Source organism: Phalacrocorax aristotelis, chromosome Z (genome assembly GCF_949628215.1).
Source record: "Phalacrocorax aristotelis chromosome Z, bGulAri2.1, whole genome shotgun sequence".
NCBI classification, from domain to species: domain Eukaryota; kingdom Metazoa; phylum Chordata; class Aves; order Suliformes; family Phalacrocoracidae; genus Phalacrocorax; species Phalacrocorax aristotelis.
This window is the reverse complement of record NC_134311.1, coordinates 70,696,746-70,711,657: the sequence shown is the minus strand read 5'-3', so window position 1 is coordinate 70,711,657 and position 14,912 is coordinate 70,696,746.

Below are 14,912 nucleotides of genomic sequence, written 5' to 3'. Positions count from 1 at the left end.
AGGAAGGGGGGACATTCAGAGTGATGGCGTTTGTCTTCCCAAGTAACTGTTACATGTGATGGAGCCCTGCTTTCCTGGAGATGGCTGAGCACCTGCCTGCCCATGGGAAGGAGTGAATGGATTCCTTGTTTTGCTTTGCTTGTGCAGGCGGCTTTTGCTTGACCTGTTAAACTGTCTTTACACAAACTGACAAGTTTTCTCACTCTTCTGATTCTCTCCCCCATCCCACCATGGGGAGAGAGCAAGCAGCTGCATAGTGCTGAGTTGCTGGCTGGGGTTAAGCCACGACACTTTTCTCCTCAGCGATGGGTGTCCCCTCTCCTCAGCAATAGGTGAGGGACCCCTCAGTGGTGGATGTCCCCTCTTACTGATATACAGTTAGGAAAAACATTTCTTTCTGTTGAGGCTAAAGGATGACCCAGCTCCACTCTGGGCAGAAGTCTCACCTTTCTGCGGCTCCTCAGAGGTGGCGGGAAGCGTGTGGGCGCAGTTCAGTGTATGTACATAGTGTGCCTGGATCCCAAAAATCTTTGAACCAGTGGTTCTGCACCAAATGTCCTTAGCAAATCTCATGCTATAAGACGCCAGTGTCTGTGGTTAAGCAGACAGGCAATGGAAGGTAGGATGGCAGGTCAGTTTTCAACAGGGAGGGAGGTGCCAGAGATGCCTTCCTTGGGAGCTGCTCTAGGGCTTGTGCTTTTCAGCACCTTCATAAATTGTCTGAAAAAGCACATAAGCAGTGATGGAACAGAATTAGCTGCAACACTGATTTAGGGTAGCAAAGGACTGAAGCTGCCTTGAAGAGTTCAAGGGAGCAATAATGATGCTGAGTGACCAGACACATTAACAGCAGGTTTTGGTCTGTGTTGGTAGATGCAGAGTGATGCACAGGTGTAATCAAGGATGCATGGCACAAGGGTGGACTGGAAGTGGCTAATGCAACTCACAGAAGAGATCAGAGAGCCATGATGATGTCAGCTAACTGCTTGCCAAGAAAAAAGTGAAGTAAACATCAGGGATTATCAAGAAAGAAACAAAGAACAGAACAGCCCCCCCTCCCCCCAGCCCTGTCCTACTGTTGTATAAATCTTAGGTGAACCCTCCTCTCAGTTATTGCTCATGGTTTTGTTTCTCCCCTCACGGAAGGGTCAGAATCAGAAACAGCACGCACGGGGTCCCCAGAGCTCTTCGGGGGCAGGGGTGGTTTCCACGCAAGGAAGGAGCAAAGCAGGCATGGCTGCCTAGCCTGGTGAAGTGAAGTCTGTGCCTGTAGCATCCTACCTTGTACACAATTAGGGAGCAGAGAACTCTCTCAGGGTGCTAGATTTATGGCACAATCAATTGAAATCATCAAGCAGGAAGATTGAGCGTAACCATCAAAATATTTTTCCATGTGGTGCAGAAGGGAACGGGGGAACTCCTTTTCCCAAACATGCAACCTGTGCCCACGCAAGAACATATCGGACAAGTTAATGGGCTCCTTGCTCCAGGGCACTGCCAGAGTCCCAGCTCTGTGCCGTGCCCCATAAGTCCCACACCTCTGCTAAACCAGTTTGCCCAGCTATTTCCCAGCCCAAATCACTGGTCATCTCAGCACCCTCCTTTATGAATGTGCTCAGCGTAGCCTGTGTGAATACATCTGCATCCACAGACCTGCCATTGCTGCAAGGGGGCTCAAGACCTGTCATGTTGTGCAGAAGATCCAGCTGGGTCTGGGGCTGGATTTTATGCCGAGCAGAAGGAACCTCTCCCGAAAAGCTGGCAGCTGGGAACACAAGCTGCTGACCTTTGGCAGCCTGGCACCACGGGCTCCTGCCCTCTGCTATGTCAGAGATGTTCCCTTGCACATGGTCTTTCTGTAGAGCCCCCTCTCCGGTGGTGACCTGCAGGTAGGATCAATGCGTTCCCAAACTACAGACTTTATCCTGATTCACCTTGTTCCTCCAATACCAGATAAATTGAACCATCAGGTAAGAAGATATTCATTTATCAAGGTGTAAGGAAATGGGACTGTGGGGGAAAAACCAAACCATAAAACACAACTCTAATGGTCTTTCCTTCTCATGTTCATGTGCTTTACCTTATTAATGGCCTTTATCCTGAATGAAAAGGAAGAAGGCATCTGGATATGGCAATGGAAGGGCAGGCTCGGTCTATCCCTTTCTCAGGACAAGCCCCACGTGGTTGCCACCTCACTCCTGAGTATACCGCTTCTGCCTGCTTCCCCAGAGAGCTGACCTTGCGTTCCCTGCTTCAGCTCTGCACAAATGGAGTAATCGTGGAGCCACCACCTTTGCTGCCCTATCTTTTTTAGGTTTCATTGTCCTCCCCCTTCATTGCTCTTCGAGGCTGAGCGTATTATATCACAGAAGCTGTAATTTCATGTGTCTTCTTTCCACCTGTGATCTCTTATACTTTGTCAGCTTTTTTGTAGAGGTGATACTTGACAGCTGGGGCCACTGTTAGAATGAAAGGTGATTCCATCATCAGGGCACTTTGGATGTGCCATCTGGGAACAGTGGGTGTGTGGATCACAGCCCCATCCCGTGAGCCTTGCAGGCCAAGCAGAAGAGCACAGTGTTTGTCCTCCTGTACAAGGTTCACACCAACGTAATATCCTCACCAAAAGGTGTCCCCTGGGCTTCTCTGGTAGATTTATCTCTGAGGAGATCTGGTCAGCTGGATTCAGGCCCCTGTCAACAGTGCAGCTCTGTGCCTTTCTATGCTATGAGGTATCATGAAATGCACAGCATCAAACATCTGCTCAGCTCAGCACAGACCCAGCCTGAGGCACAAAGCACTGACGATGTACCAGGAAGCTTCTCCAGTCCTCAGCAGCATGAGATGCATTGGGCTGAGCTAGAGTGGATCTACCTCTGGAAACACTGGCTGGCCTTGTTTTAGCTCCAGTGCTGTGGGGAGGGATTACCTCTAAATGCTTGTAAAAGGGTTTATCCTCAGGAAAAAGACGTAATTCCTAGGAAAATTAACTCATGCTAAGGAAAGGCTTAGACATCTAGAAGAACTTTGGGACTTTGGGCCTGATTCAAACTCGTATCAGTAATCCTTTCCCACAGGATACACTAATGAATTCCTGAGCTTTTTTGTAGGCTTATTGTCTGTTACTTTTAATATATCAGCAGCAGGCACTAGTTTGTCAGTGCTGTTGTTGTGCCTGTTCACTCATGACTTGGAGGTTCTCTGGAAGACTTCCAAATGAAACCCAGCTGATCTATGCCATTTGCCAAGGTGAATCCCAGACACCGGCACCAGCAGTATTTTGTTACAGATTTTGGTTAGAATTGCCTAAACAATTGTCTTTCCTTCAAGGTGATATTAGACTCTGCTTTGCAATTGCAAAAGTTGCATAAAATGTCTCCTATCAATTGTTTTTGTCTCTACACCTTACATTTATTGTGCTGGTACTGTCGGCCACCCAAGCCCACCACCACAGTGCATAGCTTATCTCCGGCAAACAACCACCTTGCAGTGCCTAAGGTAGGATGGTGAGGAATATTTTGATGCGAGAGTGTTGATTAACTTGTTGCTGTCCCTTGGTTTTCTGGAATAATAGCTCCTAATTTCAGAGTAATCCCAGCACCTGTGCTATGGAGCTCTAGACCCGGTCTGGCCAGATTCTGGTCTGCTTTTCTCTGTAACCAAACTGCAGGAAGCAGGTAGCCAGAGGAGCCCATTGGCCTGGGAGCTCTCAGACCAAGGCCACCCCTGTGCTATGGCAGCTGCTTTGGAGCTATGAATTCTGGCAGCTCTCATAGGGATGTTTTAAAGTATGTAATTCTGTGTTTCCATATGCAATTATAAAGTACAGTATTTATATATCCATTGTTACCCATTGGTAAAAACTGAAAAAAAAAATTATCTTGGGATCTTGAGTAATGAAAAAGTGAATTTTATTTTAATTTTAAGAGATTTGCTTCCAACTCTAACTTTCAAAATATCAAAACTTCTGGTAACTAGAAAGTCTGGATTCAGGCAAGGTCTACATAGGAGTCTCTGGATCCCTGTGTCAGTCTGTTCCAGGTAGGCAAGCAACCTCCCCAGCCGCTGCTGGCAGACACCAGTGTTAGTGTTGTACCAGCAGGATAAAAATGTGGAGACTCGGAGCTGGCAAACACTTCCAAGATCACTGAGCTGTGCCATGATCTCTCTCAAGTAGCGAATAAGTCAATCTTTTTAATTACAGCAAACAGAACAAGATTTTACCTATAGCTATGTGCAAATTAGGACTGACAGCACTTGCCTGGGCACTGAGTCTGATCCCTTTTTGTTAAAAACAACTACGTTGCCTCCCTCATGACTTGATTAAGCTCTGTGTGGAAAGCAGGGTTCTTCCTCCTGCCCTGGACTTCTTTGGGTTTATTATAAAACCTCTGTGTTTATGAATCTTCTTTGTTTTTTCCATTAAATTGTATTTATTTATTTGTTTCTGTGTGAAGGTTGCTCTTTCAGTAGAATTTATTCCAATGTATTTATAGCCCGCAACTCTATCCTTTCCCAAACTGTGCTTCAAAAGGTTAGACAGAAGTCCAAAAGAGCTTAGCTTATCAGAAAACAAATGCCCCTTCTTCTCCTGAATGTATTAACTCTCTGCACCTCTTCAAGTTTTAATTGATCTTTTCTGAATGTACACATGCTAAATTTAAGTTGTATGGAAAATACTTCTGCTACATGTGAAACTGCTCATAGTAAGCACACAGTTGCATGCTTTTCTTTTTTGTTTTCCTACAGTAGTTTATACCAGGAGTTCTCATCAGCAGCTCATCAGTACTCAGGAATACGAGGTTTCATACTACTACAGACAACCTTCACAACTCTGCTGCAATAGCCTGATTTCCAACTGCAATGGCAGTTTCCCAGCTTTGTGTCATTGGCACATTCTTGCATATTGTGAAGGTCCCTAGTGACAATATTTAGGAAAGTGGGTCTTAAAACCCACTTCAGTGGGTTTCAGTAATATCTTCTTTACTGTGCATTGCCTCTTTTCTTGAGATGATGTATTATTTTTCCATTTTATTGAATCTTTACAGTCCTTACCTCTTCACATTAATTAACACTCATACCTGAAATTACTTCAAATAACTTACTGAAATTCTGGTAAAGTAGCCCAGAACACTTCCTTTGTCCAGAGAGATAATAGATTAGTTTGGTACAAAAAAACTTTAGCATATATGAACTCCATTTTATCCTTCTTTCTGCTTATTCTGTAACTTTCCTTCATCTAAAGATATCCAGATTGCTTTTCTCCACTGAAAAGGAGGTAAGTTTATTGGTGTCGTGTGTGGCACCGCCTCCAGCTGGACACCAGACCTGCAAGCTGATGGTTGCTTCTTTCAGCTCTCAGGTTGTGAAGTCCAAGCCCTATGAATACCTTAATCTTCAAGCTTTATCCTGGGTGGGGTGGCCTGTCCTTATAGCTGCTTTTTGTTGGCTCCTCTGCTTCTGTTCCTGTGTCTAGCAACGGGAAGGCAGACACTCATTCAGTTGTGGTTTCACACCTGATTTTTAATGTTTACGTAGGGGTCATCTCCCCTCTGTCATTCCCCCAGTCCCCTTCAAGTACTACTAAAGACCCTTTTGTGGGGCATTAGAGTTTCCTCTGTAGGGTCTTGACTGGGAAAAATTCTCAAGTTCTCCATGCACGTCTTCACCTCCAAGCCACAGCATCCTTTGCTGATCCACCACTTTCACTACTGTGAGCAGATTCTTTGTTCATCCTCAGTTTCACTCACCGTAGTTATACAACCACTGAGGGCTGGTTAAGTTGTCTCTTAAAATATTTACACATTATTCAGGACACAAGTTTCAGACAGCCTTTGTACTAAGTGAACACTTTTTATCCATGCCAAGTCCTCATTCTTCTCAAACCAGGTGACTTCATTAGCTAGTTTCTGTAATTTATTTCTCTGGCTGCTGTCCTTGAAATTAAAAATCATGATTGTAAATATTTTTAACCTTCTACTTCATGTAATTAAAATTTTATCACTCAAAATAAGGTTATTTTCTGTAACCAGATTGTATACAATAATTTCCCACATCTAAGAAACAATGTTAATGACTAACAACTGAGGCTAGCTCCCTCAATGTTTAAATTGAGCAAGCAGTGACTGGCGAAGTGGCTACTGTTAGAAAGGAAGTGTTAGAAGCCACTAGCAAACTCTGAATCGTGTTATAGTCACAGGAAATTACTCTGTCTCTTTCTGCAGTGTGAACTGGCATTAGGGAAAGAGAAACAACATCTCAATGAATAAGAAACAAGCAGAGTTGAGGATCTTTTCTGTAATTTACAGAAAGTTGTGAAATGCTTCCTGGTAAACATTTCCCCAGAACTGCAAACTCCATACCCTTAGAAACCAAACGTTTCACTACTTAGATACTTGGTGCTGGTTAGAGCTACTCAGACAGATCACTGGCATCAGGAGTGACTGTGTGATGTCCTGCATGGACACTTTTTCTTCCTTAAGAACTTCTCCAAAAAGGGAAGTGGACTAATGAAGCCTCTGTTGGGTCCATAAGACCACAAGCCAGATATCTAAAAGAAGGGGAATTCATAGGACAGCGAGTTAAAAATAACCACTCTGAATTCCTGTGACAGTGTCTTATTGACCTAAAGCAGTTAAAACAAAATAGAAAGTACCTGGGATGGGGTGTGGGAAATCTCATGGCAGGAGAAGCAGAGGAGTTTGCACTTATAGATTCACAGCTGTGAAAGACTCACTAGACCATTCTGCCTGGCTATGCATCACCTTACCCAGTCACCCCTGGCACTGAGTCCAGTAACTTGTGCATGATTCAGTCTTTGCTTCTGGGAAACATGGTTTGATCAGAAACCTTCAAAGGACAAAGCTCCAAAAATTTAGGGGGGCTTAGGATTTCCCTTAGCAATCTTCTCCAATGGATGTTGAAATGGTATGCTTCATATCTGTTTTTCAGCAGTCTGACCATAACCCTGTGCTGCTGGTCCTTGTTCTGCCATGCCATGTCCAGGATTCTGAACAGTCCCCATGTATTTTCCCACATCCTACTCAAAGAAACTCTCAATAGCCACCTTGATAAACTAACCAAATGAAGCCCTTTAAATTTTGCTCTGGGGGACATTTTCCCAGCCTTAGAGCAGCTGTAATTTTTTCCTGTGCCCTCTCCAATTTTCCATAAAAGTAATTTCAAAATGTGGACACCAGAACAGGATCCTTTACGTCAGTCATGGCCCCACCAAAACTGCTCATGGAGGAAGAATCCCTTTCCTGTTCCCACTTGCTCATCCAAGATCCTTGGCTGGAAAAGCATTAGCTCCTCCTGGCACAGCACCCTGGTAGCAATTAATTCTATTCTACTTATAGGACTCAAGATAATTTTCCAGCGCATGGGTTTCCAGGAAAAACTCTTTCATTCCTTAAGTCTGCCATGCTCCCTGCCTGCATGCTTAGCTTTTACGGGCCATACCTTCAAAGAGATTCAGGCTGCTCAAACCTCACAGGCAATCCTCATTTTACCAGCCTTTGGGCGCAGCTGGGATTTTACCGGAGGGCCCTGATATTAAGTTCCAAAACAGAGATTACCCCAATCTAGAGTCAGTGTCTACAGAATCCTTGATAGTCAGACAGGCAGCGTGTTTCACAACGGGAGGGAACTGTTCAGCCATCAAACATCTCCAGAAGCTGAGCTCTGAAGCTTGGATGTCCTGAGCATCTCTGGTGGTGATCGTGTGGAAGCCAACAGTCAGAAAATATGAGGTCTCTCTAACACTTAGCAGGTACTGCAGAGTCAAGGGAGAGCCAGTACACTCTTATCTCTGTTGTTCATCATCATCATCTTCAGAGATGAGCTGGCAAAACAGGCTGAAGAAAAGGAAGTCAGATTCACAAATGACGTTTGCACAGTTGTGACACAGGAGAGGAGAGCTAAGAGTCAGAATGCTGCACATAAATCATGAGGCTCCGCCCTGTGCCAAACACGTTTCCCCGAGACAGCGCGCTAGTGCATCCCAGCACAGCCCAGCGCTCCCCTGCAGGGCGCTCAGCTCCAGCCTGCCACCCGGCACCCATCCTCCCCATGCCTTAGTGCCAGCTGCAGACGCACAGCCAGAGGATGGAGACCACAACTTTCACAGAAGGGCACTGGTCAGATGCAGAGAGGTGCAGCACACAAACAAAAGAGGTTTTACTCATGGCCGCATGGCTTAATTGCCCAAATCAGGCTTATAAAAGGCTAACGGGTCTTAAGTTCCGTCAGCACATGTTAGCCTCGATCTTCGGCAGCCTGTGCCTGGCAGCCAGGCCCTGCTGCATGCAGTGGCAAGCAGCAGAAGAGCAGACAGGCAGGGATCTCAGACGGGATTTGCAGCCAGAGCTTCCACTGGCAAGACTTGTTGCAATGCGATGGTTACTGGGTGAAGCCCACCCATCACTGCTGCACAACAGTGCAAACATAAAAGAGCTATACATGGTACAAGCCAAACGGCTCTGCCCAGCACAGTGGAGCTGACAAAGCACAGCGTGTCCCCCATCACAATGGGATGAAACTTTATTCATCTTGCCAGATTCAGGGGTGAAGAGAAGGTTGTGTTGAGCCTGCTCATCACAACCACAAAGCATTCCTTTTTACTGTGCAATCTAGTATGGGCACGACAGGTCTGCCCTGCACAACGTCTGTGGCCGGTGTCCATGCGCACATTAGCTGGAAACAAAATCACCCTGGAGAAGGGCTGGGAAAAAAAGCGCTCCCACTAGGTAGCACCCCCAGGGCCAGCCTTGTCTACTTAGCGAGCTCTGTAATACTGCTGGGTGACAAATGCAGCTGCAAGGGGCCATCATAGAAACTAATTCCTTAGAACACAAGGGGTATAGCCAAAAAATGGTCTTTTGGGCTGAAGGGACTAGTGCCCTGCTTTGCAAACACCATACCCGTGCTCACCTCCTCTTCAGACTGTTTGAGACTTCATAAATCCCAGGCCAGACCTGGCCAAGGCTCTAGAGCAGCCTTATACCACCATGGAAAGATCCCAGATGTTTCTATCTTCTCTGGTTTCTGTCTGCTGCTAACTTTGTGCACATGATAGTGCTTTGCCTTTCACCCAAAGTGATGCAGCTGTTTAGGAGATGGAGGAGTTCAGAGGCTTTAGACCCGAGGGGCCTGCGCAAACCATCCCCCCCAGCCTGAAGGCTGCGGCTGAGGTCTTCTGGGAGCAGAGCAGGCAGCCCAGCACCTCCAGGGTGAAGCCCTCCGGGAGCTGGCAGGACGGCACAGCTAAACCATGTCTGCATCAGTTGCATGACACTGGGGCACTGTTTTAATTTAAAATGGATTAGGCTTTGTTTTCTTTTTAGCACAATAACATTGCACGCATTGTTGGGCGATAAAACCCACAGATAACTATGCCAGCGGGGTGTTGGGGTGGACGTGATCAGTAGCACAGTATGAGCTGAGATGATGAAAAGCTGGGGGGAAAGCCTATAGAAATGTGCTGCTGCTAGCAAAGACGGCAGTTCCTGGGGAGGCCCTTGCATGCCTCTGAATAGCTCCTTCCTGAAAGAGGGTGGAGGGGATGACAGCTCTAGCAGGACACGGGGTGCAAGGCAGCAGGGACGCATGTGAGCCAGCTATGCCTTGTGTCACTCCTACGCGCAGCCATGCGACGGTGGTGGCAATCATGACTCCTGGGAGGACACTGTGAAGAGGAGGTGAGGATGTCCCAATTCACCACAACATCTATTAGTAAACTGCTGGTTTTCCCAAGATGGTTCTGCCCCTCCCTGCTTGCCCTCCTCCTGATTTTCCTGGGCTTAACCTCTGAGTTTAGTGCTGGCATACACGGGAAGCACTACCCAACCAATGTGCTCTGGCAAAATAGTTTTGTTTCCCAGGTTTCTTTGGCAGGACCTTGGTATCATACACCAGGTTCCTTCGCTACCCTAATCTGTGCCTTTTGGCTGGCAGCGCAAGGCAGATGGGATGATACTCAGCAGTGCTGAGTCTGAGCTGCAGGAAGCACTCTGAGCACAATGGCTTTGGGGTGTCCCAGGGCCACACAGCTCAGTGGGGGGACACCTACTTGCAGCCCACCATTGTGTTAGAGACCAGTCAGTATTTCTGCCTCCTGTGGAATCAGAGGACTCCTTAGTAAATCCTCCTGTAGCCTCATTAGCTCACCACACCAGTGTTGTCAACCAAGCTGGCCCCTGCAGGTCTCTGACCCAGTTGTGCCTAGATGGTGTCTTCAGTCACGTTGACTCCTGGCACATGTGATGCCTGAGGAAGCTGATGCTGCCAGCAAAATGTAGAGTGCTCCCACAATGTTCATATAACAGCTGGGACCTGACCCCATGCAGCTCTCTGCACAGTATTCTCCCAGTACTTTCCTACCTGAAACCCTTCATAACCTCTTAAGGCTTTTTTTAGCATCAGTTTTGCTGCTGACGTGCTCCAGACCAGGCATCTCTTGCTTCAAATGCTAACAGAAGACACAGGGCTCCCCTGGGATGCTTTGTCACTGCTAGAGGAGCTGCATCTCCATGTGGGAAGGACAACAGGAGCTCCTGTGGATGTGGTGTGAGTTGGGGCTCAGAACTTGCTGCAACATACTGTGGTAAACGTAACCAATGCTGTTGCCCCAGGCAGGAACGCAAAATGGAGGGAACCAAGGGCAGCATGAGAAAACCCACAGAACTGCATGACACCAGTGTCCATCTGTCCTGATCTGCCAGGCAAGTGGAAAAGCCCAAAACAGCAAGACGGCAAGTCTGTGCAGGCACTGTAGCAAAGTGCTCCCAGGAGAGAGAGGTGTATGGGTGGTATCAGCAGGCAGCTGCAGCTGGTAGGAAGGCACACATCTGCCCAGAGGAGCAGAAGGAGGGCAGATGTTCTGCACAGTGCAGATAGGAGCAACCAGTTGCCACTGCTGCTCAAGTGATTCCAGGACAACCCAGAGCCACCAAGGCAGGAGTCTGTCCCAGTGTGGGGAGATGGCCCAACGCTCCTGGCATAGGCTGCTGTACCACCGAAGCTTCAAATGAGCAGTCTGAGAAGACAGAATAATGAGCTGGCAAAAGCCACCTATTAGCAGCAAAGCTGACATGCACCCTGGGAGGAGGCCTTGTGCAATGTGGTGAGGACTGCATGAAACCCTTCCCCTGCACCATCTGAGAGGTCTGGCCAGGTGATCCTATGGTCTCTTATGGGCTTAACACAGCATGAATTGACAAGTCCTTTCCTGGTGGCAATTTAAGCAGACCTGGTTAGGCAGAGACTCTTCTCCCCAGCAGGTATAATTACAGCAGGAATGCAGAGAGTACAGTTTTAGTTCCATCAGATGCTGGTAATTCCCTCCTTGCACAATTAGTCTTCCAGCATTTTGTTTGTCTGACACATCATATCCCATTTTCTTAGAGGAGAAAAGAGTTAGCAAAACACCTAGCAATAACAAATTAAGTGTCATTAAATCAGGCAATCACAGCGCTGAGACTTAATGCTCTAATTTATCTAGCTCTTCCTGCAGAAGAGCTCCTCAGTGCTATATCCAGCTGTTGCTGCAGATGGACATTACATGCATCCAAGACTTGAAAGCAATGAAGACACTTTGCATTTGGTCTGGACTAACATTGCCCCTTCCAAGAAGCTCCAGACCTTTCAGATCCTACTAGGATGGCAGAGATAGGGCTCTACCAAGTCAAAGCTCATGTTACAAATTTAAACCCATAGGCGGTCCCCAGCTGCTAAAGGAAAACCCTCTGCAAACAGTAGATTCTCCTCTCCTACTCAAGTCCAACTAGATCAGCCATTTCCTTTGGCAGCAATCCCTACAGAAAGGGATTAATTTTACACAAAGGGGTCAAAGGAAGAGCAACTGGGCTGTTTTGGACTGGGGAGAAGCAGAGAGGGACTCATTCAAGTGCAAGTTGCTCTTGCATACAGTATAGCAAACTAGAGACAACACAGTGAGGAGATAAAATTAAACAGGGATGTTAATCACTGAAACTTAGAACACAGAATGATTTTACTATTTTGCATGTGTGTGTGTATATATGAGAAGAGGAAGCAGAAAAGTTCTGTAAAACACATCACACTGAGTTTGGCCAGTGCAGGCAGAATGCACCAGGTGTTAAGCACAAAATCTGGACAACTGCATAGTCATCTGCACACACTGCAGAGGAACCTAGGCCATTTATTATTAAACTGCAGACCAGCCTCTTTCTCAAACTGTATCCTCTACAGAGGATAAAATCAGTCAGAGAAAAACTAAAGTTAGCAAACGCTGGCAAAAAAAGGAGGGAATCCCACCCCAGAGCCAGGGCTTCCAGGTCCCCGTGAGCCAGCTGTTGGCAGGGCAGCCTCGGTGGCATTGCTCTCCTTGCTTTGCTGCCCACCGCCAGGCTAATGCCCAGGGACAGCTGTGGGGCCCATTGAGTGCTCAGCCCAGCAGAGGCCCGGGACCAGCCTATCGCTCTTGCTGCAGCAGAACCAGAAGGGGATAACAGGATCAAAGAGCAGTAACGAGCTCTGGGAACTTGTCAGACAGATGTGTTTTTAACGGAATCCCAAATGAGCTGCTGAAGGGGAGCATTAGTGCTGTCACGTGGAGCACATGATTTTGGAATTCATTAAGCCTTTGATGCAGTGTTAGCAGTGCTGTCCCCTGCCCCAGCCGTTAGCCATCTGGCTGAAAAGCGGCCAAGTTCCCTTCACCCTGGGGCTGGAGGAATGGCCTGTGTTTGCAGCAGGTCACAGGAGCTGCAGAGCTAGAGGTTGCATGAGCTAGACAGGCTGATTGCACTGGTCTTGAGAAAAAATGGCACCTCTTCTTGGAGCCCTTGGCACAAACAAGCCACTCCCCATGACCTGTGGGTCTTCTTCAGAGAAATCAGATGCTTCCAGAGGAGCTTCCTTTCTTCTTTCTCTGTGACAGGTTACAGAGGAATGAAAAATTCAGTTATGGAGAAGTGGAACTAGAGCTGGAAGATCTGCATTTAGTTACTGAGAAGTGGTACCTCAATTTGGGTAAAACCAGAACAGAACTGCAATTGAAAACTGAACGTTGTTGGCTATGGCACAGGGTCATGTTTTGCAGCACTATCTCAAATACAAAGTCCCCTCTGAAATTCCAACTCTCCCTTGTTTGAGGACTGTTTGTAGATTAACCGTGCTGTCGATGTGAAGACATGGAAGTGGCTCCATTCATAGCCAAGACACATAAACATCTTTATAGTTTGCTTTCCAGGCTAGAAAAAGCTCAGCTGCTTTTTCAGAAGAGCTAAAGCAAATATCTGTGCAATTCCATCTCAAAACACTGGGGATTGTGCACCAAGACACTTGTGTGGCTCTGTGCAGAGGCCACGTGGTGCCCCACACTCTTGGCTGATGTATGCATCGTGATGCAGAGCTGGCTTGGAGCCGGAGCAGGACCCATGCTAATACCCCCATGCCTGATGCAACTTCGGCATTAGGGAGCACACTGGGCATATAAAAACAGCTCTGCAGGAAACAGCTAGTGGTAGGTGTAGTAGCTCTGGACCAGGGTGACCATGCTGGATCCAGCTTGGCTTCTGCAGAAGTGTTTCTGTGTCCTTGCACTGACAAATACTTGCCATTACCTACCCATTGGGATTGCAGTCCATTCCCCCTCACGCTCCACCCGGGATAACAGCAAACTTGTAACCATACAAACACACAAGTAATCTCTTACAGCCTTAAAAAAGGGTGACAACTGCCTGCTCCTAACTGGGATCTGCATGGTGTCATGGCCTTAGTTCCTCCAGGGAAGCCACCACGCTGTCCTTTGGGTTCTGCAGAGCTCCTGCTGTACCTGCCACTTTCCCCCCACACTCTTCCCAGCAGTTCATACAGCAGGGTGAGGCTGGTGCAGCCTCAGCTTGGCAGGCTCTTGCTGTGTGGTTGCTGTCATTCCAGCCCAGACAATATTTGGGTGAGATGATGCCTTTGGCAGAGACTCAGCAGCTGTGGTGATGCCCCCTACACCAGCCGCAGCAGGGCTCTGTTGCTGGCAGACACTTCCAAGGCACAAAAGCATCAGGAGAAACCCTTTGAAAGGCTCTCCCAGGTCTTCTGACACTGTGAAGTGGTTTTTCTTCCTAATTTTCCAACATCCACATCTGCCAAATGCTTTTGTTTGACTGGGAGTCAAGCAGAGCTTTGGGAACAAAATCTGTGGTACACCAGGGTACCCCAGCTGGTAACTGCCAGGATCTGTGATGCTAAGAGCTGACACCAGACATGACAAGCTCGATGCACAGACCAAAACAAAAGCTGAAAATGCTCCAGCCTGGCCTGCCCTGTCCTGAGCGGCTGTGAGTCTCAGAAATGCTGTTCTTCCTCCATTGACACTGCTGCAAATGTGCCCGTGTAGTCAGCAGCATCCCAAAATACAATGACAGCGGGGTCAATAACTGCCCAGAACCGTATTCAAGTGTGAATGTAGTGCAGAATGGGATAAAGACTGACCGAAACTTTGCTGCTGGACTCAGGTCCATGGTGCTGCTTTAATCCTGCACCTTCTTTGGATGCTTCGTGTCCCACCTTCCTCAAAAGCAGCTCTAAAGGAGCTCAAAGTGAAACTGCTGAAATCTTAAGTGGTGTGTAACCTCTCATGTAAAGTAGGCTGTGAGAGGTAGAAAGTTGGCTAAGAGGATATGATTTTCTAGTAGGTTTCCAGGGAACACCAAATTCTGAAGAATTCTCTGAAGTAGAGTAACCACAACAAATTAAATGGAAAACTATAACTGAGTCCATTAGAGTGATAAGCTGAAAAACTGAAAAAAAAAAAAAATTCCCACCAAACCACCCCAAAACAAAAACACGTTTTCACACTGGAAGCTTGCCACAGAGTGAACAGATAACAGAGGTGTGAAAGACAATTCAAAGAAGAAAGAGGCCCAGCAGAA